This window comes from Mustela nivalis (assembly GCF_964662115.1).
Source record: "Mustela nivalis genome assembly, chromosome: 5".
Taxonomy (NCBI): Eukaryota; Metazoa; Chordata; class Mammalia; order Carnivora; family Mustelidae; genus Mustela; species Mustela nivalis.
The window spans coordinates 145082425-145106141 of NC_139024.1; the positions used below are offsets into that span (position 1 = coordinate 145082425).

Below are 23717 nucleotides of genomic sequence, written 5' to 3' on the forward strand. Positions count from 1 at the left end.
CATTTTCTTGGCCAACCACTTAGCTCATTGCCATGATCAGCCATGACCATGGTTGTGTAGAGTAGGGCCCTTGTTCTGCCTACTAGAATAGATTCTTCCCAGGAGCTCCTTCTGCCCCTGTTGAAATCCTCCCTGGGCTCTGCCTACAGTTGTCGGATTTAACAAATAAAAACAGAGGATGTTTAATTAAATTTGAATTTCAACAAACCAAGAATACACCATTTAGAATCCATATGTCCCAAATACTGCACATCTGTATTTGATCTGGCCATTCTAACCTGCCCTTTGTTTAGGGTCCTCCCCACTGCACTGAGCAGAGCTTGTTCCAGATCTCTCTAGTACTGTGTAAGCTGCCACATCTGGCTACAGTCAAGCCTGCATCTGGTTGTTTTCCGTGATTGCTGCCTATCTAGCAAAGCAAGGCGTGGCTCTCAGAGTGATGGTGAGGCGTGGGTGGAAATGGCACCAGGCATCCTTCCTTTGACAATGTTGCGTACCTCAGCCACGAAGAGCCTGTCTGGTCATAACACCCTTGGCTTGCCTTTGATGGGGTTGAATTCTTCATGTATAATGCGCAAAACATCTAGTCACCAAGAGGGCCTTAAAAACAATTTTATTATTGGAATGATGTGCACAGCACATAACTTCCCTTTGATACCTCTTCTAGGCACTCCCTGCAATCGTATTATGGCATTGGAGTCACATAGAACCTTTGATCAATGAGCTTTACTAAGCTATCTAATTCAAACTTATGAAATCCATTACCGGGCATAAGGGCAAGCTTCAATACCCTCATTTTATAGACGAGGAAACTAGAAACAAATCATTTCCATTCTACTAAGAGCTAATTTGCAGCTGTGTCAGGGATCAATAAGTAAATGAACTATGAATTTCAGACAGATAATATCGGATCTGGTTGATATGTTGACACATTTTTGCCACTGAAATGAGATGAGCTGTGAGTGTGAGGGACGTCTGATGCCGGGGACCCCTGAAAAGAGATGTGAGCCTCAACTTCATGACGCAAACAAAGGAGGCAGCACCTTGACGTCAACTCCTTGAATATGACATTTTTGAACAAAGCCAAAAGTTAATTTATTTCAAACAAAATTTATTTAAACCAGATTAAAGCACAGCAAAAGTTTACTTTAATGTGATTTGATCAATATCAAATTATACTTTTGGCGGACATATTATGTTGAATCTCTTCATAGGGAGCTCTTGGCAAAGAACTGTGATGTATTTGTCTCTATTCTCTGTTTACCTGCCATTTTCCCCATTGGCAAATAATATGTATATATTTTTGAATTGGCTGCATAAGAAACACAAGGAGATAATAAATGTGTCTAAGGCAGTGCTTCTCCTTCCCGCCTACTTTTGGCTGTGTTCTTCAGGATTCTTAGAGGTTAATTCTGCTAATTAGCAGCAACTTCTCTCATACTGAAATTGAGCCCAGTGGTTCAATATATTTCCACTACCAAAGACTGACAATATTTTTCACCAGATCTGGTTAAGTAGCAATGTAATTTCAAAATTCATCTTATCTTTGTGGAACGGATTGCGGGGAGAAGTTAGTCTCCTTCCGTTCCCAAGCAGTTACGGAACTGGAACTGGGCTGATAAGAAAGCTGGAGGTCTTTTTCTTTTCTTTCCTTGCAAAAGCCATTAGGGGAGTCTGTAGTCTTTTGTCAACCAACACTTGTCCAGGGACCTCATTTCAACTTAGGTGAAATGCCCTGTGATTTGGCTGGATCTTTTCTTTCTTGAAGAGAATCACGATGATGAAGGAATTGAGAATGTAAATTGGGCGTCTCTTGGAGTCTTTGAAATAAACATCACCTAAACGGTCCTGTATGGCCACAGGTTGGTTTTCAGTTCAAGGCCCCCGGGATGCTCATACTGCTCAGGAACAGTGTGTAAAGAAGTGCATTTTTCTCTCCTTGCATGGATAGGACCGTCAATATTTGCCTTTTAGGGCAGATCTGTCTGGTGTCCTGGTGGGGTTATCGGAGGAGAGGAATTTGTGAGTTCTGGATTTTTAGCTTCTATACACTCGGCAGGATGTTTGTTTTTCTTTTTCAAGCTTTCTGAATGGCTGGAACCAATCAAATTTTAAAACTATCCAGGAGGAAGACTAATTTTAAGACATAGGCAATAGAGGTATTTTTTCCCCCTGTGTTTTGAATGCATTCCTATCCCCTCATTAAACACTATCCAAAGAGACCCAGAAGGCAGGGTCCAGGAGGAGGAGCTGCTTAATGCAGTTGTAATGAGGACACATTGCAGTTTGCACTTTTTTTTTTTCTCTGCCTATTCCAGAACTCATGGCTTAATGGAATAAAGTATATTTGAGCTCAAGCTTTCAAATAACTTAAAGATATTTCCTAGTGTGTGCTTAAGAGTCTAGTAATTCTGCTTCTAAACACTTGCATGACCTTGTACCCACTGTGGAATGAATATCAGCTCTTTTTTTTTTTTTAAGATTTATTTATTTATTTGGCAGAGATCACAAGTAGACAGAGAGGGCAGGCAGAGAGAGAGAGGGAGAGAGAGAGACAGTGAGAGAGAGAGGAAGGGAAGCAGTGTCCCCCTGGAGCAGAGAGCCCAATGTGGGGCTCGATCCCAGGACGCTGGGATCATGACCTGAGCCGAAAGCAGAGACTTTAACCCACTGAGCCACCCAGGTGCCCCTATATTTTGTTTTAGCTAAAAATTAAGGAGAAGAGCTAACTTTGGGTTTCTTGATGATATTTTATTTTTTAAAAAGATTTTATTTATTTATTTGTCAGAGAGAGTGAGCACAGGCAGAGGGAGAAGCAGGCTCCCCACTGAGCAAGGGGCCTGATGTGGGATTCAAGTCGTGAAATCGGGTGTGTATTTTATACTTACTGAGCATATCAGTTTGGACCAACCCCAATTCAAGTGCTCAGCAGCCTCGTGTGGCTTGCAGTGGCCACTGAATTTGTGCGCCTCTGCAAAATCTTTTTAGCAAAGTCAGTTTAGCACTTTACATATTTCAAAAATGATGAGAACCAGAAAGGCTATTCACGCATCCACACAAAAATTTCTCAGTGTCAGTAGCTCTGTTTCCGACATAACTGAATTGGATTAATGGCTGCCACATAACCTGTTCAAATGATGTCCCCTGGCCGGTACGGTGACACATTCTCGAAGAGTAGTTTCCTTACAATTTTGTCATTTTGTCTAAAAGTTAGAACGGAGCAGACCTTCAGATGAAACTAAATCTCCTTGAGAAAAGTGAATGTCTTCAAGGAATGTCACAGAATAAGACAGAACTAGGTCACTAAGGAATTTGCTAAGTGTGGGCCACTATGGACTTTTCCAAGCTTGTAGCATCTGAGGGCAGGGCTGGCCAATTTAGGAGGTCTACACTGCTCTGTATTCTGTTCTGAGCCAGGCAGTAATGTATCTGTCAACAAACATTTAGTAAGGACCTTTTTAAAATTATTTATTGAAAAATTGCTGATATGTGCTCATCGAAAAACAGCAACTAACACATTCAATGATTCTGAGCTGTATGTAGTAAAAGTGATGATTCCTTCAGTTTTTACCCTAGTTTCAGAGATAACCACTGTTAAAAATTAGGTTTCTCCCAGATCTTTATCTATATGACTACGTCTATGTGTGTGTCTGTCTGCTATCTATCTATCTAAAAATTCTCTTGCACAGGAATGGATAACCCCACACATGTTGTTCTGGAGCCCCTCTCTTTTTAGTATAAGAAATCAGTAACTTCCTGTGTATCATATATATATATATATATATATATATATATATATATATATATATATAATCTGTAATGGCTACATAGTACATAGGCTTTTTTTTTTTTAAGATTTTATTTATTTATTTGACAGGCAGAGATCACAAGTAGGCAGAGAGGCAGGCAAAGAGAGAGAGGAGAAAGCAGTCTCCCCTTGGAGCAGAGAGCCTGATGTGGGGCTCGATTCCAGGACCCTGGGACCATGACCTGAGCCGAAGGCAGAGGCTTTAACCCACTGAGCCATCCAGGCGCCCCAGTACATAGGCTATTGATGGATATACAAGTTGTTTCGAATTTCTGCTACCACAGACTTCTGCAAGGTGCATGCTTGCTCATCTGTAATTGCACACTTGTACATTTATGCCTGACAGATTTCTAAGAACTGAGATAGCAGGGTGAAAGGCATGTATATCTTAAAAATATTTTTTTTTAAAGGATTTTACTTATTTATTTACTTACTTAGAGAAAGAGTGTGTGTGCATGGGGAGGGGCGGTTGGGGGAGAGGGACAAACAGACTGTATCTTGTGTGTAGAGTCCATCTTGGGGTTTGATCTCACCACCCTGAGATCACCACCCTGAGATCAAGACCTGAGCAGAAACCAAGAGCCGAGTGCTAACCCACTGAGCCACCCAGGTACCCCTGCTCATCTTAAATTTTGACAAATACTGCCAAACTGCTTAACAGCCTGACGGAAAGACCTTTTGCCTTGACTTCATCTGGATGAATGTTCCTGTTACAGGAAACTGGCCAGCCTTCCAGAAGAACAAGCTGTTTTTATTCTCCACCATAAAACGGATCTTATATTTTCATCGATTAATGCGTATGGCTTCAATTGGTAATAACATTGTTCTGCTTTATAGCTTTTCAGATAGGTAGCAAACCCAGAGAACATCAGGTACCCTGGATTTTTTTTTAAAAATTTAAGTTATTGACATTCCTTTGGTGATTCACAAATGCCAGAAAATAAATGCCATGCTCCCTGGGACCTAAATGCCATGCTCACCACGGGTTTGGGATTCAGGAACTGATCTTTCAAGAAAACATAGTATGGGGTGATGACTCACTCACCCCAGGGTAGCTGTCCTCTAGCTCTGTCCTTTAGAGGAAGCACTACCGTGGGTCTGCTAGTACTTTTCCTCCCTCTCCAAGAATTTCCTTAAGAAGGGACGCAGGTGCCAAGGTCAGCCTCGCCACTCTCTTCTGGGGAGGGCCCTGCCACGGTCCGTAGTGCGCGGCAGGTCGCTGGCACGGGATGAGCCCGCACAGCCTGGAACCGAGCAGCCGCAGCCGCTGCGATCCACAGGGCAGCCTGAAAGTTGAGTTTCAGCTTGGGAGGTTACAAGTGCATCCTGTTGTTTATAGCGAAAAACCGAAGCCCACTACCCTCCCCTCGCCCCCATCTCTCCTCCCGGAGCCCGCCACAGGACCGAGGCGCGGTGTGGATGGAGCCGAGAGCAGACCCAGGTGGGGCGATGCTGGTGAAAGGGGAGGAGCAGGAGGAGGAGGAGGAGGAGCAGGAGGAGGAGGAGGAGGCACGGTTTCCCTTGGCAGCTCCGCGCGCGCTGCGGCAGTGGCAACAGGAGCGCCGAGTACCAGTTGCTCAACACTTTATCAGTTTGCCCTGCTCGCTCTTCCCTCTTCAGGGAATTTCCATTTTGGGGGTACAGCTCCACAGCCGAGAGGTGCGGTGGGCGGGGCCTTGGCGTGTCCAGGGCGGGAAATCAAGGGGTGGGGGGTGCCGGCCCGGGTGGGAATAAGACGGGCCCCGGGCTGGCTCGCGTCTGTCCCCTTCCCCTCTCGCAGGGGCGGGACCCATCGTTCGGTGCGGGAGACCCGGAGAGGGGTGTGCTTGTGGTGGCGGCGGCTCCTGGCTGGGGGGGTCCCTTGTCCCCTCGGAGCCAGACTGCCGAGCAGGAGGGCGGGGGTCGCGGCGGCGGCCCCGCGCGGCCCGGACCCTGGGTGCCGGGGGGGTGTGTTCCCCCACTGCGCCCCGGGCCCCCGGCGGTTGCCATGGTGACGCAGGGTCGGCGGCGCGGCGCAGTGGAAACAAAGCGGCCCGCCCGCTCCTCGCGCGAGCTCCTCCTCCGCCGGCGCCTCCCTCCCCTCCCCGGCCCCGCCGCCGCCGCCGCTGCTGCCGCCGCTGCCGGAGCGGCTCCCGGCCCCGCGCCCGCCACCACCGCCGCCGCGGGCCAGGTAAGGGGAGGGCGCCCGCGGCCGGGGAGGGCTCGGGAGGGGCGCTCGGGGGTGGGGGGCCGCCCGCCGGGCCGGGTCGCTCCCGGGTCCCCGAGGGGCGCGTCCCCGCCGGGCTCCGGCCGGCTGGGCCCCCGACGCCGCTGCCACGCGGGGGCCTCTGCCCCTCCGGCGCCTCCGGCCCGGCCGCCCGCCGCCCGGGGACGGCGCCGCCGGGGAACGGGCGCGCTGCGGCCGGCGGGGCGGGCAGAGCCTCGGCAGGCGGGCGCTCGGCGGGGGCTTCGACGGGCTGCCCTGCGCGGGGCTGCCCCGAGCGGCGGTGCGCGGGGGGCCGGCGGCGCCCACCGCGCGGCTCTCCTTTGGTTTGGTTTGGCGCGTTCGGCTGGCTTTGGGGCGGGGGGGCGGGATTTCCCTTTGGACTCGCCTGTGTCCTAGATGATCCTCTTGGAGGACGGGATGGGGAGGCTCGCAGGGGGAGGAAGCGAGACGTTTTTTAGTCTCCGGAAAGTGAGCCCGTACTTAGGTGCCTGGGACCCAAGCGTTCTGGTGCTTCTGAAGTTCGTGTGCATTTTGAACACAGTCACCTTTCTCTTTGGAAGGTGTAGTTACACCTGTAACGGGATGGGAAGGGTAGCCCGGGCTTCCCATCCAGCAACACCAGAGTTAACAGGAGGACCAGTGCTTTGGGGGTTAGGTGCTTGGCCCCGGTGTCACTGCTATTGTTTCTGGAAGGTATTGTGTTCATGCTTTAAGGAGCTGCAAAATGCTTTGCGTTTTTCCGTGTAAGGAAGCGGCTGTCTTGAGCACCTCAGGAGGCACGTAGCTGGGCGGTGTTTGCACCTGTGTTTTGAGGGCAGGGAGAGGGTTAAGATGCTGTTGCCAAGGGCGTTTGGGTGCTGGCTGGGGAATTGCTCAAGTTCTTGGTGCCTCCGTCTGAACGGCCCCAAGCCTTGCCATCATTCATGATACTTAGTTTGTTGCAGACACAAAGAATGAATACCATTGCAAAGACTATTTTGTACCTCTTTAGATAACATGTGTGATAATGTGGTAGACAGCAGTATTCATTTTCAGACACAGAGCTCATCAGTCCAGAAGGAAATAATGTATTAGTACTATTTGTTTTAATTGGCGAGAGATGTGGGTTGGTAACTGAAAAATGATTCAACTAATTAAATTGTATTCCCAATTGAATAAAATAATACATAAGTTGGAATAGGCCAGTCAGAGAATGTTCTACGGAATGCGAGAAAGAAGGTTTTTGCCTAAAGGTAGTTCGTGAAAAGAAACCAGTGGCACGGATCATTTAGAATTGCAGTTAAGTTGATTAGAATTATGGCTATTAAAGCTACTTGAGGTGTCAGGCATAAAGTGATTATCTAATATTCCTCTTCTTTCTTTTGGGATTTCAACACCTGTTAGCCTGCTGATTACCAGATTTCTAAGTCAGTTTGTATTTGCTGGCAATTTTAAATAATGCCATTTTGTATTGAAAACTAAAAAATGAAGTTGCAACAACAGTTTCCAGATTATTTCACAATGGGATTTGTTTTTAAACTGATTTTACCTGTAGAGTGAGTCACAGATGCTCCGCTAAATAGTCTTTGATGGCGATAATGAAATGGTACATTAATTAAAATGAAGTAGATCTCTTTTGAGAAGGTAACCAGGAGAGAAAATAAGTATTTTCTCATTCAAGCATGAAGGCAATCAGAGTATTGAAGCCTAGGCATGTTATATAGGCGCAGAATGTAGTTTCATGTCTTGTAGTAAAAATAATGATTTTGTGCTCGGAGGTACCAAGAATACAGCTTTGTTCACGTATTTGTCAGCAAATCCAACATTCAGGTGCAAGGACTCTGGATCCTCTTTGCAGCCGGATGGAACCCTCGCTCTGGGTTCCAGCCTCAACATTTACATTGTGGTCCTTAGTTTGTATTCCGAAGGAGGGAGGTATCCAAGGTTAATTCAGCACAATAAGGACTCATGTGTCACCTTTGCTACTCAAGGCACAAGATTCAATAGAGTTTGGCATTTTTATTCATTCATTCATTCAGTCATTTATTTTTTTTAAGAGTTTGGCATTTTTAAAGCTGTCTCTCTTCCCAAAAAATAAAGTCAGTAAACATCAGGGTTAAACAGTTAAGGGACTTCAGGCACCGCTTTGTAGTTTATTATGAAAGTTCTGAAGCATGAAATGGAGCTTTCAGCAGTGCATTAAGGAACAATAATTTGGCATGTTTATATATGTTGCTAGAATTCTGGGGCATGTGCATACCCCAAAATGAAAGAAAAAAAGTACTTGTCATCTCCTCAGTAGCTCCCTAGGACACGCAAAGGAAAAGTGTGCTTTATGGCCTTGATTTAGATTAGCCACCTGGTGGAAATTGGGAATAGCACAGCCATCTTCAGGTGTGAAAACTAGTTGTCTCCCTGGCCTTTTCACAGTAGCAGGACTCTTCTCCAGAATTCCTAGGCTCAAGACTCTTAATTTTATGAAGTGAAGCTGGTCCTCGTCTTTGGGATAAGTTATAAAATATGGTCTGATAATTGTAATCACAGCCATTATTCTACCGGAAGCATCCTGCAACTTCACTTATCAAGCCTGTCCACAGATGGAAAATGAGCCCAGAAACATTCTCGGTCAAGTTAGGAGTCACATTATACCCGTGTCGTTGAAAGTCTGTTGTTCTGTAACCGCGTGAGCAAGCTGGCAGGGGCAGCAGAAGGCCACCGAAGACTTTATTGGCTGTTTCTGGGTCAGCGTTCTCTGGCAGTTTCTAGTTGCCCTGTGCTAACATGCTGACTGGTTGGTACCTTGGCATCGAGTATCATGTGCTGTGGCCTTTATAAAAGTCTATTTGTGAAGGATGATAGTTTTTTTTTTTTTAATGATTTCTTCATTACTAAAGCCCTTAGGCATGGATTTGTAGTTGGGGAGAGGAATATGCCCCTGAGACCTGGAGGAAAAATGCTATAAATATAAGGTTAACCAACCTGTTGTGCAGGGCGGTATTGATCATAATGATAGCGCTGAGACAAGGCATGGGAGGCACATGGCAGTGGTGACGGGAAGGGCTGTTTTGTGACATGGATTATTAATAGTGAATGATGGAGATTGAGGAATGTTTGCCGGGCATATGTTTTATTTTTTGTGCTCCCAATTAACATGAAGTAAGATGTCTTAACCATTTGGTAGAGCACAAATACTTGGGGGGGGGGCGCTATATATATTTATACTGTCTGGCACTTGATGGGAGTGTTTTTAAGTACAGTTCAAGGTCAGTGATTGATTTCCTTACCTGTCAGTTTTTGGTAGCAATTATATAGTGCAGTATTAATCGTCAGTCAACGAATGTTTATCTGGTGTTTCCTTCTGTATATTTTGTATTGCTTGATCAAAGTTATCTGAGCTCTAGGGGTGAGGAATTACTTGTTTCCAACTATTGTGATTATTTCTTGTATTTTATCTCTAAATCGTGATGAACAAAATCCAAATACTCTCCTTGGGCCTAGTTTTCAACCATCTTTTTTCTTATGGGGAAAAGTTAATTCCTTAATCTTCTGAAATAATTTTATATCCCCAGAGTGTTAAGAAAATAACATTTGGTTAGTTTGTTATTCAACCAGAAGAATACTGGAAACTTAGTTTATAGTAGTGTGCATTAAGAAAAAAATGCAAAACATGTTACAGTCTCACATTTTGGACATTTGCGTAGATGTATGATGAATAGGAAAATTGGGGGTTCTGGAGGGTGAGGAATTGTGTATTTCCCTAAGTGTCTTCCATTAGATCCCTGCTTCTTTACCTTATAATCAGCTGAAGTGAAAACCAAAGGACTAAGAAGTGGAGGTTTTCAGTGACTTAACAGATATTAGGGAGTTTAATACATCCTGAAAGTCTGCAGGGGTTTGATGCTCCAGGGGACAGGAGGGGAAAAAAAAAAAAAAAAAAAGACTCTGATGGCATTAATCATCTCTTTATCACTCTGTGGTCCAAACTCCTGAAGAGATTACGCGAGGGCTCTTTCCTTGGTTTTCCGAGGTTGGCCCCTCCTGCATTAGAGATGCCAGTCCTGGTCTCTTAGCCCCACCTTTTCTCCCCACTGACCTAAAAGTGACTCCTTTGAACTGTGACTAAGTGCACTTTGAATAGTATAAACCACAGATTAACTATGTGTTTGCCTAACATATTTGATGTGTTTACATGAGAAATTGTGTTTCTAAGGATCAGTCCATTATGAACCTTCTTCCCTTTCTGATAACCATAGTCGGCCAACGGAGACATGGCATTTTCCACAATTTTATCACTCTGTGACATGTCAGACATAATTATGTTGAAGAACAGATGCTTACTCAAAGTCTTGAATTGTAAATCTACACTAAAAGGTTTCCGTGTGGTCTTATTGGCATTTCCTCTCGTTACATATGGCTTCCGCAGACCTTGTTTAGTGTGACTGCGGTTGCGTCTTTTTTCTGTCAATCAATCAAAACCCTCACGAGAGCTTCCTATGAGCCAGGCCCTTTCCTTTGCACTGCACAACTACTGGCTTATTTAATGCTCACAAGAACCCGAGGAGGGTAGTACTTTTGTGATCTCCAGTTTAAGACAGAGAAAACTGATGTGATCATTTTTGTTGTATTAAGCTAAAGGTACACAAAACCTACCAGAATCCGTGTGTGTGTGTGTGTGTGTGTTTATGTTTATGTGAAGGAATGCAGGGAACTTTTTTAATCAGGTCACTGATATGTGTGTGTATATGTTTGTATAATAGTATAGAAATAATGATGCTCATTGTTATGGCACTTGGACATTTTTTTCTCATTTTAATGATGAGAAACGAAGCCTAAAATCTTAAAACAAGAAGGATTTCTTCGTAGCATATTGTGACATGTTCCAGAGTTTTTTTTCTATATAAAGAATCTACAGTAGAGCCAGCCGACTGGGCTGGCTCAGTAGGTAGAGCACATGACTCTTGATCTTGGGGTTGTGAGTTCCAGCCCCATGCTGGGTGGAGAAATTACTTAAAAATAATATCTTAGGGACGCCTGGGTGGCTCAGTTGGTTAAGCAGCTGCCTTCGGCTCAGGTCATGATCTCAGGGTCCTGGGATCGAGTCCCGCATCGGGCTCTGCTCAGCAGGGAGCCTGCTTCCTCCTCTCTCTCTGCCTGCCTCTCTGCCTACTTGTGGTCTCTGTCTGTCAAATAAATAAAATCTTAAAAAAAAAAAAAAAAGATCAAGAACCATGTCTTACTCATTTGAAAAGATAAGGTAGGGCGCCTGGGTGGCTCAGTGGGTTAAGCCGCTGCCTTCGGCTCAGGTCATGATCTCAGGGTCCTGGGATCGAGTCCCACATCGGGCTCTGCTCAGCAGGGAGCCTGCTTCCTCCTCTCTCTCTGCCTGCTTCTCTGCCTACTTGTGATCTCTCTGTGTCAAATAAATAAATAAAATCTTTAAAAAAAAAAAGAAAAGATAAGGTAGGTACAAGTATGCTTTTCTTAATTGAATACTTTAAAAGTTTTTTTATGTGATATAAAATCACTACATTTTACTCTAGTTGCAAAGTCAGTAGTGAGGGCTTAAAAAATCAATGTTAGGGGCTTAGGAAACTGACTCAAGTTTTATGTATCATTAGGGCACTATAAAATTAATTTGAGATTTTATTTGAAACACAACATTAGAAATCACATCACAGTTCTGTTTTAACTTACTTGGATTTCTGATATTCATGTCTCAAAGATTATATATAAAAAGCATAAAAAGATAGTAGCTAGCTTGTTGTAGAAGTACAGGGTGTTATATGTAAGTGTGGAATCACTACATTGTACGCCGGAAACTAACATTATACTATACATTAACAACTGGAATTGAAATAAAACTTAAAAAATAATAGCTAATTTAATTTTATTTTAGCAATTATGAATAAACTTTTGATTCTGGTCAATGAGCAAAAAATGGATCTTAAAATATCATTTACGTTTGTTCTTATAATAATTTGAGTTCTTATAATAATTTGCCCCTCCCCACTCCATTTAAAGTGATTAATACTGATTAAGCATTTTAACTTCAGTGGTTTTTTTTTTTTTTTTTAAGATTTTATTTATTTATTTGAGAAAGAGAGCGCGCGCCTGTGGGCAAAAGTGAGTCCAGGAGCAGAGGGAGAGGGACAGGAGACTCCCTGCGGAGCAAGGAGCCCAAAAAAGGGGTTGGGAGGGAGGATCAGTCCCAGGACCCTGGGATCATGACCTGAGCTGAAGGCAGCTGCTTACCCCACTGAACCACCTAGGCACCCCTCAGTGGTCTTTTCTTATTTAAACAACATGAAAAGTAAGAGTAAGGGACAGGTGTCCATAAAAGCAAGGACTGAAGCAGAGTTCTATAGGTTCTTTGAATGAATATTATAGTAGCTCCCATTTATTGTGCACTGACTTGGTGCCTGGTAGTCTATCAGTAGAGTTGGTGAATTTAAAAACATGATTCATGTGAATAAATCACAATTTGAAGTTGACCAAAATTAATTTGCTGATTATGGTCAAAGACCGTTTCCTAGTGCCTCGAAGATGCTTTTCCCTGGAGGATGCTTTGGGAAGAGAGGCCACTGAGGACTGCAGCAGGCTGGGCAGGTTCCGGACGGTGGGTGTGGTCCATTAGAGGAAGAGGGGGGTCCTCAGGGGAAAACCAAGAACATTACACCCTTGCTTGTGCGTGCCTTGCAGACACCAGGTGGGGTGAGTTCTTTCTCTCCATCTGTTTTTAGAATTAAAACCAAAATTAAATGGAGTTATCTTCTATCCCCTGAATTTATTTTATTTTATGAAATGAAAAATCACTCCGTACACATCGTATACCCAAGGATGGATGCCTCGGGGGTCAGAGCCACACGGGGGAGAGGTCCTTGTCCTAGGATGCTGGAGGTCTGGATGAAGTTAGAAGCCTTGATCTTTGAACTCACCGAACCTGCTCTGGTTGCCAGACCTTAGCACTGTTTGCTTTGCTGAGACTGCTCTTTCTCCAAGGAGTTGTGTGCCTTATTCCCTGTTTGTTTCAGGCCTGTGCTCTGATGTTACCAGAGTGGCCCTCCCTAAGCACACTGTGCAAAATTGTAACGTTTATCTCCAGTCCAGGCTCTCTCTGCTCTCTCCATTCTCTGTTCTTTCCCACAGCTCTGTTACCACCTGGCATGTCATGTAAATTAACAAAAATTATATATCTGTCTTACTCTTCCATTGTGTAAAATTCCATAAAGACCCTTGCTCTTCTTTTTTTTTTTTAATTTTTGAAGATTTTTAATTTTTTGCTACTGTCTTCTTAGCCTCTAGAATGATGTCTGGAACATAGTAAGTGCTCAATAAACACTTCTTGAATGAATAAGATAATTTTGTATGATCGTTGCCTGTTTCCAGCAGAAGGTACCAATTTTAGCAAAACTCTGGAATATTATAGGGGAGTTTTAGATTTCCATAGTTAAGCCTCTGCCTGCTTGATGTGGTCAAATGATTGTCTCTCTAACTTAGTAAGTGATCCCAGAGAAAAGCACAGAAAATACCATCCCCTATTCTAATAAACCGATCGAAATTATTGATTTGGTGAAACTTGAGACCTCTATAATCGTTAAGACAAGAATATTTCCATGGCAGAGACTTTCTCAAATTGGTGGAGAGCTTTTTAATAATACCTTTATATTTTCATTGTTTTGTTGAAGGCTTAAAAAAATGTACTGTATAGTTCCCTTCTTTTTTCAAAGGCTTTGTAAAAATGAATATAAACCATTTGGAGATAATTTTTGAACCTTGCTAATGTTAATATGAATTGGAATTTCTTTTCTTTTAAGGATTTTGTTTATTTATTTGACAGAGACAGCAAGAGAGAAAATATAGGAGGGTGGGGGGGGGTGGTGGGAGAGGGAGAGGCAGGCTTTCCACTGAGCTAGCAGCCCCATATGGGGCTTGATCCCAGGACTTTGGGATCATGACCCCAGCCGAAGGCAGACACTTGACGACTGAGGCACCCAGGCACCCCTGAATTAGAAATTCTTATGTACAATTTTAGGTCTAAGAAATAAAAGGTAAATGGTAAGTTCACTGCTCCATAAGCTTGAATTAGCAGTTTGCTTATAGATATTCAAATACTAATGGTAATAATAAGCATTTTAAAAGACAGGGCTTCCCAAGAGCTGGAGGGTACAAAATCAAGTCAGTCTTTTTTTTTGGGGGGGGGGGGGTGGCATTGCCAAGTTGTGCTTTAGCAAAGGTTTTCATTGTCTCAATCAGTGACAAATGGGCAGGACTGTAGAAACTACAGAATAGTTCCCCATTCCCTGGGACTTAAGATGTTCTGCCATTTGTTGTATCTGATGCATCTTTGTCACTTATGAAGGTTTTCTTTTTGAGCTTGTATCCATGCTTCTGAGAAGGCAAATAGACGTAGTGAAGATCATTAAGTCAGCTCTCAGGAGCCCAAAGATGGAAATGAAATCTCGGGTGCTTGGTCTGACGTGCACCTGCACAGTACCTTCCCCGCAGGAACGCCAAGAACTCGGGCTTCCTGGTAGTCAGATCGGGGCTGGAACACTGGCTTTGCCCTTTGTGTCTTGCAAGTGGTACAGGTTTCTGGGTCGAAAAATAACGAGATTTAACTCTACCTCCAAAGTCAGGGCTGAGATTGACTAATTCGGAGAATGTGGGGAACAGATACATTTGTTGGGATAAGGTAGGAAGTTCTTCCAACAGACAGATGGTGATGGTATGAAATTAAATTTAAGGAGCACAGTAAACAACTCTTTCTGTTCAGACTCTGGTTTGCGTAGTTCTGAAACTGTCAACCCTGCGCTTAGCCATTAGCAAATGTATCCATTTGCACAGTACCTTTACCCACGTAAAATAGATGGCACATGTACCAGCGAGAGCCCAGGAGCTAGGAGACCTGAACTGCAAGGGGCTGTGGTGCCATCACCTTGCAGGGTTGTTGTAAGGACACGTGATGGATGGATGGATGCAGGTGCAGTACACAGATGACAGATAAAAAACACTTAATAAAGGCAGCCCAGGGGTGCCTGGGTGGCTCAGTGGGTTAAGTCTCTGCCTTTGGCTCAGGTCGTGATCTCAGGGTCCTGGGATTGAGCCCCGCATCCCTGCTCACTAGGGAACCTGCTTTTACCTCTGCCTGCTGCTCTCCCTGATTGAGCGCTCTCTCTCTCTCTCTCTCTCTCTCTCTCTCTTTGGTAAATAAGAAAAGTAAAATCTTAAAAAAAAGAAACAAAAATAATGATTTACTCGTGCAACATATTAAGATGTCAGACATACTATAGTGTCACTAATATTTTAATGAATAGAATCACTAATATTTTAATGAATAGAATAAGAATTTCTTATTAAACTAAATCTAAAAATAAATTTTCATCAGTTGATGTGCATTATAAAACATTTTTCATGTAGCAGGTTTTTTTTTTTTTTAAAGATGGAACAATCTATTGAAAGGATAGAAAAATAAGAATGGATATGATTAAATTGTAGGATTTAGGTTAAATATGTTATAGTAGCTTCTTTTCTAAAATTATTACTAATTGGGGCCCGTGGGTGGCTCAGTCAGTTAAGTGTCTACCTTCAGCTCAGTTCATGATCCCAGGGTCCTGGGATCGAGCCCCTACATCAGGCTCCCTGCTCAGCCGGAAGACTGCTGCTCCCTTTCCCTCTGCCTGCAGCTCTGCCTGCTTGCGCTCCTTCTTGCTCTCTCTCAAATAAATAAATAAAACCTTTAAGAAAATAGAACTGTTACTAATTGAATACATTTTTTATACTTTATTTCATTTGATTATTGTGAAATAATTTTTTAGTGATTTTTTTAAAAAGATTTTATTTATTTATTTGAGAGAGAGAGAGAGTGAGTGCACAGGCAGGGGAAGGGGCAGAGGGAGAGGGAGAAGCAGACTCCCTACTGAACAGGAACCGGATGTGGGGCTTGATCCCAGGACCCCAGGATCGAGGCCTGAGCTCGCCTAAGGCAAGTGAGTGAATGCTTCCTTAGATTAGGAGGCAAGATAACATTTAAGCTGTGATCTGAGTGACAAAGGGAGCCTTTATCAGGAGCAGAGCAATTTCAGACAGAAGGAACAAGTGCAAAGGCCCTGAGGTAGAGAGAAGGCAGGAGAATGGTATGATATGATGTCAGAGAGGAATGGAGTGGCGAGATTGCTCAAGGTTTTGTAATTCGTGGCAAGGACTGGGTTTTATTCTATGTGCTCTGGGAAATAATTGTAGGACTTTTTCCGAGGTAGTAGTTAGGGAAATGGGAAAAATTTGGTTTACATTTAGAAATATTTGTGCACATAGAGGTTGGATCATGGATGAGCAAGACTGGTAGCAGGCAGAATGATTAGGAGTCCAGGTGAGATGTGGTGTACTTATTACAATTGTAATTTTACATTTATTTTTTGTGCTTATTTGGTTGATGTTGCCCTCATTAGACTGTAAGCTTCATGAGGAAAGAGACAATTTTTTTTTTTTTTTGGGAGTTGTATTTCCAGTGTTTAGCCAGAGCCTGGTAGCATATGGGCACTCAGTGACCTAGTACTTGAGTAACTAGGTAAGGATTATGAGAAATGAATAAGATGTAGTCCATTTATGTTGACAGAATGATTCAGTGTTTTTCCGATATTACGCATGGAAGATTGAGGTACACACCATGGCCAAGGAAATTGTTACGGAAAAAAATTCGTGAGGTCATAATATCAAGGTCTTTTTTCAGATATTCAGGTTAGTGTTGTCAGCTCTTGACTCTTACTCTGATAGTGAAACTGCGACAAGTGAGTGGAAGGTATTTTCACAAGGAATCTGTGAGAACATTTGGTAGTCAAAAATGATGACATGTGAGGGGCGCCTGGGTGGCTCAGTGGGTTAAAGCCTCTGCTTTTGGCTCAGGTCATGATCCCAGGGTCCTGGGTTCGAGCCCCACATCGGGCTCTCTTCTCAGCAGGGAGCCTGCTTCCTCCTCTCTCTCTCTGCCTGCCTCTCTGCCTACTTGTGATCTCTGTCAAATAAATAAATAAAGTCTTTAAAAAAAATGATAACACATGAGTTATAACCATGTGATATCACTGAAACCACTGAGGTTGTTAGGATCTCTTCATTGTGGTAATTTATGTGTATAAAAGTCACTCTGAGTATCTTACACTGAGTGTCCACCAAAGATATTTTAAAACATTTAATTAGAAAAAATCAGACACAGGACTGTGATTGATTTAAGACCAACATCACTTACTGTAATAGGGCTTTGGAAATGAACCAGGATACGAATTTATGCAGTGTTGGTATGGAGCTAGCAACATAACAGATTAAGTGTTTTCTCTGCTCCTGTCTTTATAGACAATGATGGCAGAGTTTGAAAGCTTTAAACAATTTTACTCAGACAGTGGGACACATAATTAGGAAGAGCTTAAAGCATTTTAGAGCTCTAATTTATATCTGGACGGAAATCCAATTATTCGTTGCTCTACAGTAAATTTAAATGGTTTGATTATTAACCTCTAGGTCATGGTCGATTGGTCTATAAATGATAGATTTTTCTGCCAAAGTCAGCTTAAAAGAGGAGAAAATTTAGATAGCCCATGTAAAACTCTTGTGTTGTAGAAAAGAAGAATTTCTTTGGAAAATGCATTAAAGATTCTGCTGACTTTACTACATTTTTTCAGTAAATACATATTGAATATCCACCATGTATAAGGCTCTGTGCTGGGCCCTCATGACCAAAAGTGAACACTTTGCTGCAACTGACAATGAAGGATGGTCCCGGCAAGGCCAGATTAGGAAGACCTTAAACTCTTTTCAGCAGGGAAGTAAATGATCAGATTTGAGTTCTAGAAAAATCTCTCTGGGGATGAGTGTAGACTTCTCATAATCACAGCATTCTCTTACCTGTTTTATGTTATATATATCCTGTAAAGATAAAAGGAAGCATCATTTTTTGTTTGTTTATTTATTTAGTAAATAAGTAGGCTTCATGCTGGAAGCCCAGTGTGAGGTTTGAACTCATGACCCTGAGATTGAGACTTGAGGCGATATCAGGAATTGGATGCTTTAACCTACTGAGTCACCCAGGGACCCCAGCATCATTTTTTTTTTAAGATTTTATTTATTTATTTGACAGACAGAGATCACAAGTAGGCAGAGAGGCAGGCAGAGAGAGAGAGAGGGAAGCAGGCTCCCCGCTGAGCAGAGAGCCCGATGCGGGGATCGATCCCAGAACCCCAGAATCATGACCCGAGCTGAAGGCAGAGGCTTTAACCCACTGAGCCACCCAGGAGCCCCAGAAAATTTTAATTTGAATGAATTCCAATTTATAAATCTTTCCTTTAGGTTTATGCTTTTTTGTCCCAAGAAATTTTTGCTTGGCTTAAGGTCATGAAGATATTCACCTGGCCTTTCAAGAAGTCTTACTGTGTTACCTTTCACATTTAGATTTATAACCCTCTTGGAATTGTATTTTGTGTGTGGTGTGAGGTGGGGGTCAAGAGGATTTTGATCTATGTAATTATCTTGTTGTCCCAGCATTACTTATTATAAAGATCATCCTTTCCCCACTGAGTTACAGTGGCACACTTATCCTAAATCAAGTTATTGTGTTTGTGAATCTGTTTCTAGACTCTCTGTATTCTGTCCTATTGGGCTCTTTGTCTAACAAAATACTTTAAATAACTGTAGTCTTTTATTTATTTATTTATTTATTTATTTTCTTCTTGATTTCCTTTTGGTCTTTTCTTGGTGTTTAGCAGTTACATATGAATTCTAGAATCACCTTATCAGTTTTCACAAAGACACTGGCTGGGATTTTGACTGGAATTGCATTGAATTTGCAGATCAGTTTGGGAGAGTTGCTTAACAATATTGAGTCTTCTAATCAATGAACACAGTGTAGCTCTCTCTCTAATTAGGTTGTCTTTAATTCCTCAAAGTAATGTTTCAAGTTCTCTCTGTAGCATTCTTGCACATCTTTCATGAAGTTGATTCTTCTTGTTGTTGCAAATGACATCTTTAAAGTTTCACCTCCTAATTTTGTGTTGCCTTTGTATATAAAATACAATAGATTTTGGTATATTGACTTGGATTCCAAGGATTTTGCTACATTGGCTTCTTAGTCTTAATGGTTTATCTGTACAATCATCCATCCTCACTTAGGAATTTACTCTCTCTTAGCACTTAACTACTTCCCTCACCATACTTTTTTAACTCAGTAAAAGCCCCTGTTATTGATATTTTGGGCAGTTAGGATCTATTTGTGTTTACTGTTTCTTTTTATTCCTCCATGCAAATAAGTCTGTTTCCCTCTGGGATTATTTTTCTTCTGCTGGAAGACCTTTCTTTAGAATTTCTTTGTATTTTTGTTTGAAACTTCTAAAATTCTGTCTTAATTCTGGAAATGTATTTTTGTTGCATGTTGAATTCTAGGTTGTCTTTCTCCCTCTCAGTGCTTTAAAGATATAGTTTCATCACCCTCTGTCTTCTACTAATTTTTTATAAGATATCAGCTGTCATTCTCCTTGATGTCCTTTGAAAATGATGTGCTTTTTTCCCTCTGTTGTAAATTTTGTTTTCTATTTTCTTGATATTCAAGAGTTCTATTATAATGTGCTTAGGCATGTTTTTCTTACTAGTTATTCTGCCTCAAGATCATAGAGCCTCTTATATCAGTTTTAGAATATTTTTGACAATTGCTGCATTAGATACTACTTCTTCTGGTCCAGTCTCTCTCCTCTTTTCTGAAAGTGCAGTTTTATGTATAGTAGATCTCCTCACTATGTCTGATTTGAATCAAACTATTTTCTGTATTTTCCATTGTCGATTTTTCCCTCTTTGCTTTAATTTGGAAATTTTCTTTCTTTCTTTTTCTTTACTTTTATTTTATTTCATTTTTTTAAATTATTTGACAGAGTGAGACACACTGAGAGAGGGAACACAAGCAGGGGGAGTGTGAGAGGAAGAAAGCAGGCTTCCCGCTGAGCAGGGAGCCCAATGTGGGGCTCGATCCCAGGACCCTGGGATCATGACCTGAGCCAAAGGCAGATGCTTAATGACTAAGCCATATAGGTGCCCCATAATTTGGAAATTTTCTATTGATCTATTTTCTAATACACTAATGGGTTCTTCTTAATGCTTAATCTGCTCTTAAAAAATATCTATTGAGTTTTTATTGTTATAGCTTTACTGAGGTATAATTTATGTGCCATAAAATTCACTCTTTGTAAATGTACAATTTAGTGATATAAGTTAAATTTATAGAGTTCTGCAACCATTACCAGATTGAGTTTTAGAATATTTTTTTCCACCCCCAAAATTCTCTTGAGCCCATTTGCAATCTCTATTCCCCGCTCCAACTCCAAGCAACCACTGTTTTTCTTTTTTAAGATTTTTTTTTTTTTTTATTTGACAGAGAGAGATCAGAAGCAGGCAGAGAGGCAGGCAGAGAGAGAGAGAAAGAAGCAGGCTCCCGGCCGAGCAGAGAGCCCGATGCGGGGCTCGATCCCAGGACCCTGGGATCATGACCTGAGCCGAAGGCAGCGGCTTAACCCACTGAGCCACCCAGGCGCCCCTGTTTTTCTTTTTTAATATTTAATTTTACATTTAGTTCAAAAACAATGATGGAATTTTGTACATGCTTTTAATTAAATTTACTTAATAGGGTTTTCTTTTATTTTTATTTAAATTTAAATTTTAGGTAGTTAACATGCAGTGCAGTATTGGTTTCTGGAGTAGAATTTGGTGATTCATCACTTACATACAACACCTGGTGCTCATCAGAATAAGTGCCCACCTTAATCCCCATTACCCATCTAGCCTCTCCTTACCCGCATCCTTCCATCAACACTCAGTTTGTTCTCTATAGTTAAGAGTCTCTTGGTTTGTTTCCCTCTCCCCCCCCCCCCATATGTTCCTCTGTTTTCTTTCTTAAATGCCATACATGAGTGAGATCATGTGGTATTTAGTCTTTATCTGACTGACTTATTTCACTCAGCATGATACAGTCTAGCTCCATGCACATCATTGCGTGGCCAGGTTTCATTCCTTTTTTGATGGCTGAGTAATATTCCATCACACACATACATCACATCTTCTTTATCCATTCATCAGTTGGTGGACATTAGGTCTCCTTCCATAGTTTGGCTCTAGTTGATAATGCTGCTATAAACATTGGTGTGCAGGTTCCCCTTTGAATCTGTATGTTGGTATCCTAGTAGTGCAGTTGCTGGATTGTAGGGTAGTTGTGTTTTTAACTTTTTTTTTTTTTTTTTTTTTACCTTTTTATTTTTTATAAACATATATTTTTATCCCCAGGGGTACAGGTCTGTGAATCACCAGGTTTACACACTTCACAGCACTCACCAAAGCACATACCCTCCCCAATGTCCATAATCCCACCCCCTTCTCCCAAACCCCCTCCCCCCAGCAACCCTTCTGCCCGTTTCTTAACCTGGTTACTTGTTTTTTGGTGTTGGGTTTGGGAAGTGTTTTGTCGATACTGGATACTAACCCTTTATCAGATATGTCATTGCAAATATCTTCTCCCATTCCATAGGCTGCCTTTTAGTTTTGTTGAATGTTTCCTTTGCTATGTGGCAACCACTGTTTCTTTTTTTAAAATTTTATTTATTTATTTGACAGAGAGAGATCACAAGTAGGCAGAGAGGCAGGCAGAGAGAGAGGGAAACAGGCTCCCCACTGTGCAGAGAACCCGATGCGGGACTCGATCCCAGGACCCTGAGATCATGACCTGAGCCGAAGGCAGTGGCTTAACCCACTGAGCCACCCAGGCGCTCCGCAACCACTGTTTCTATAAATTTGCCTTTTCTATGCATTTAATATAAATTGAATTATACAAATATAGTCTTTGTATCTGGCTTCTTTCATTTAGCATAATGTTTTTGAAACTTATAAGTATTGTCCATTTTTAAACATGCATTGATTGGTATTTTATTCCTTTTTATTGGTGAGTAGATTTATTCTGTATGGATATACTTTGGTCTGTTTATTTATGCAAATTTGGGTTGTCTCCAGTTATTGGCTACTCTGAATAATGCTGCCATGACAATTTGTGTAAGTCTCTGTGTAAACCTGTGCTTTCATTTCTCTTGGGTAAGAGAAGTAGAGTGGAATTTCTGGATTATATGGTGTATGTATGTTTAACTGTTTAGGAAACTAATGAACTGTTATCCAAGTGGCCATAACATTTTAATTCCCACAGTGTTTGATAGTCATTTTCTTCATATCATTGTCGGTAGTTATTGATTATAGTCATTATAATGGATGTGTTGAGTTTAATTTGTGATTTAACTTGCATTTTCCTAATGATTAATGATGTTGAGCACCTTTTTTGGGCTTATTATTATTGTAAGTTTTGTTTGGTGAAATGCCTGTTCAGTTCTCTTGCCAATTTTAAAAATTGGGTTGTCTTCTATTGATTTGTAAGAATACTTTATATATTCTAGATACAGGCTTTTAATCAGATATATAATTTGCAAATATTTTCCCCAGATCTGTGACTAGCATTGTCATTTTCTTAATGGTGATTTCTTTTGAAGTGCAAAAAGATTTTAATTTTGATGGCACCCCGTTTAATAATGTCCTCTATGACATGCTCTTGTTGTACCTACTGACTTTTTCCCCAATCTGAGCTTTTCTAGATTTTGTGAGATACAGTGATTTTCTATATTTTTTTCCAGAGGATTATAGTTTTATTACAGTTAAGGTTTATGATCTATTTTGAATTAGTTTTTTGCATTTGGTGTGAGGTAAAGGTGTTTATTTTTTTGCATATAGATGTCTAATCTTTTACCAGCACCGTTGGCTAAAAAGACTATAATTTCCTCATTGAATTAGCATCTTGTCAAAGGTCTACTGATAGTAAATCTAAGGATTTATTTCTGAACTTTTAATTCTGTGCTATATGTCATCTGTCTTTTATCTGTCCTTAATCTGTATCACACTGTGGGCTTATATCAAATTTTGAAATCAAATAGTATAAGTCATCTTCCAACTTTTTTGAAGCCCTATGCATTCCTGTACACATTTTAAGTTTGCAAATTTCTAAAACAAAAAACACCCTTCCCCCACCTACTGGGATTTTGTTAGAGATTGTTTTGAATCTATAGCTCAGTTTGGGGAGAATTTCCATCTTAACAAGAAGTCTTTCAATTCATGAACATGGAATGTCTCCATTTACTTAGTTCTTCAGTGTCCTTTACTAATGTGTAGTTTTCAGTGTGTATGTCTTGCACTCTTTTTGTTAAAATTATTCCTAAGTAGTTTATTCCTTTTGATGCTATTATGAATGAAGTTGTTTTTTTAATTTCATTTTTAAGTTGTTTGTTGCTAGTGTGTAGCATATTAGCTGGTTTATAGCTGATAAGAAGAAATATAATTGATTCTTGTGTTTGTTCTTGTGTATTGCAATCTTGCCAAATTCACTTATTAGTTCCAGGAATTGTTCATGGATTCCATATTATATTCTACATATAGGACCATATAATCTACAAATAAAAAAGTTCTGTTTTTTTCCCTTCAAATAGGAATGCTTTTCTTTCCTCCTTTTTTTTTTTTTTTTAAAGATTTTATTTATTTATTTGACAGACAGAGATCACAAGTAGGCAGAAGTAGGCACAAGTAGGCAGAGAGGCCCGTAGAAAGAGAGAGAGGAGGAAGCAGGCTCTCCGCGGAGCGGACAGCCTGATGCGGGGCTCGATCCCAGGACCCTGG

The 23717-nt window shown here is 41.6% G+C and overlaps 1 protein-coding gene across 5 annotated transcripts in view; it reads left to right on the forward strand.

Annotated features, from left to right (window-relative positions):
* RNF182 (ring finger protein 182) overlaps nucleotides 1-23717 on the forward strand; it is a 92526-nt gene that overhangs the window by 25717 nt on the left and 43092 nt on the right. Inside the window, exon 1 of one of the 5 annotated variants that reach the window (XM_082730238.1) lies at nucleotides 5335-5467. The exons of 3 other annotated variants lie outside the window; for them this stretch is intronic. The gene's annotated coding sequence lies outside the window, so the exon portion shown is untranslated. Of the gene's footprint in view, nucleotides 1-5334; nucleotides 5468-5528; nucleotides 5979-23717 lie in introns of those variants that run through there. One more of the 5 variants, XM_082730239.1, reaches the window with a different exon arrangement.